The sequence below is a fragment of the Muscardinus avellanarius genome, assembly GCF_963383645.1.
Source record: "Muscardinus avellanarius genome assembly, chromosome: 4".
Taxonomy (NCBI): domain Eukaryota; kingdom Metazoa; phylum Chordata; class Mammalia; order Rodentia; family Gliridae; genus Muscardinus; species Muscardinus avellanarius.
Window position 1 is genome coordinate 124,371,313 of NC_137789.1, and position 2,260 is coordinate 124,373,572.

Below are 2,260 nucleotides of genomic sequence, written 5' to 3' on the forward strand. Positions count from 1 at the left end.
AAAGGGGAAGGGAAAGAGGGGAGAGGAGGGGGGAGAGAAGAAGAAGACAACTGACCACTGACCATGACTTTGCTTGCTTCTAGACCAGGAGTCCTCATTTAAGTTGATCTTAAGCTGCATTTCCAAATAACTTTAATAAAAAGAACCCTTGGCTCTTTCATATTCTGAAAATTCCAATCTAATATATTAGTCTAAATACTAGCACATGGAATAAGCTCTTAGAATCTCGGTCATAGTCAGGAATTCTGTTGACTGTACTGAGGGAATCTGACTTATGGGAAATACTTGTCTTGTTTGGTGATATGAGCTATAAAACATAAAAGATGTGCTAGTTTTAATGATACTTAATTAGCTTAAAATGAGTATTGTTGTCATTAGCAATGCAATTCTGAGAGAAGTAGACTGTTTAATTTGAAGCAGAAAAGAAGGAAAATGAAGTTAATGTTTTAAATTCATATGATGTGGGGTCGTGCAAAGATTGCTGGGCGGTTCTTGCCGGAAGTGGAGAGCGGCTGTTCGCAGTCCCTAGGTGAGGCAGAACTCTTAAGCAGGTGGTACATTATGGCTGATATGCAAAATCTGGCAGAAAGATTAGAGCAAGCAGTGGGCCGCCTAGAGGCAGTGTCCAATAACTCTGACATGCACTGCGGGTATGGAGATAGTACTTCAAAAGGAACAGCTCCATATGTGCAAGCATTTGACTCACTGCTTGCTGGTCCTGTGGCAGAGTACTTGAAGATAAGTAAAGAGATTGGAGGAGATGTGCAGAAACATGCAGAGATGGTCCACACAGGCCTGAAGTTGGAGCGAGCTCTCCTGGTTACAGCTTCTCAGTGCCAGCAGCCAGCCGGTAATAAGCTTTCTGATCTGTTGGCACCCATCTCAGAGCAGATCCAAGAAGTGATAACTTTTCGGGAGAAGAACTGAGGTAACAAGTTGTTCAATCACCTGTCAGCTGTCGTGAGAGCATCCAGGCGCTGGCATGGGTGGCTATGGCCCCCAAACCTGGCCCCTTTGTGAAAGAGATGAATGATGCTGCCACGTTTTACACAAACCGAGTCCTCAAGGAATACAAAGATGTGGATAAGAAGCACATAAACTGAGTCAAGGCTTACCTGAGTATATGGGCAGAGCTGCAGGCTTACATCAAGGAGTTCCATACCACTGGACTGGCCTGGAGCAAGACGGGGCCTATGGCAAAGGAACTGAGTGGATTGCCATCTGGACCCTCTGCTGGATCGGGTCCCCTTCCCCCTCCCCGGGGCCCACCTCCTCCCCCAGTCCCCACCAGTTCAGGCTCCAATGATGCTGCTTCCCGTTCTGCGCTGTTTGCACAGATCAACCAGGGGGAGAGTATCACACATGCCCTGAAACACGTATCTGATGATATGAAGACTCACAAGAACCCTGCCCTCAAGGTTCAGAGTGGTTCAGTTCGCAGCAGCCCAAAACCATTCTCTGCACCTAAACCCCAAACCAGCTCATCCCCTAAACCAGCCACAAAGGAGCCAGCTCTGCTTGAACTCGAGGGCAAGAAATGGAGAGTGGAAAATCAGGAGAATGTTTCCAATCTGGTGATTGAAGACACAGAACTGAAACAGGTGGCTTACATATACAAGTGTGTCAATACAACATTGCAAATCAAGGGCAAAATTAACTCCATTACAGTAGATAACTGTAAGAAACTCGGTCTGGTATTTGATGACGTGGTGGGCATTGTGGAGATAATCAACAGCAGGGATGTCAAAGTTCAGGTAATGGGTAAAGTGCCAACCATTTCCATTAACAAAAAAGATGGCTGCCATGCTTACCTGAGCAAGAATTCCCTGGATTGTGAGTCAGTGCCAAATCTTCTGAGATGAACGTTCTCATTCCTACAGAAAGCAGTGACTTTAATAAGTTCCCATTCCCCGAGCAGTTCAAGACCCTATGGAATGGGCAGAAGTTGGTCATCACAGTGACAGAAATCACTGGATAAGCAGAGTGCCAGTGGGTTCTTTGCCCTCTCCCTTCACACCATGGGATAAATCTGTTATCAAGATTATTCTTTTCTAGATTTCCTCTACCTTTCTGCTCTTAAACTGCTTCTCTGCTCTGAGAAGCCCAGCTACCTGCCTTCGCTGAAATATACCTCAGGCTGAGATTTGGGGCGGGACCGCAGCTCAGGTGACCTTCTGTAGGAAGGTGCAGCTTTTTTACATCAGCACAGCCGTGGTGCCCAGCTGTTCTTAAGGAACTGCAGCCCGGGACCAGTGTGTTT

General features: G+C 46.4%; 1 pseudogene across 1 annotated transcript; it reads left to right on the plus strand.

The window, feature by feature from the left end:
- Positions 1-561: 561 nt before the first annotated feature.
- Positions 562-1,978, plus strand: LOC308262567 (adenylyl cyclase-associated protein 1-like; annotated as a pseudogene). Its single transcript has one exon. The product of its transcript is annotated as an adenylyl cyclase-associated protein 1-like (transcript).
- The last annotated feature ends 282 nt before the right edge of the window (positions 1,979-2,260 follow it).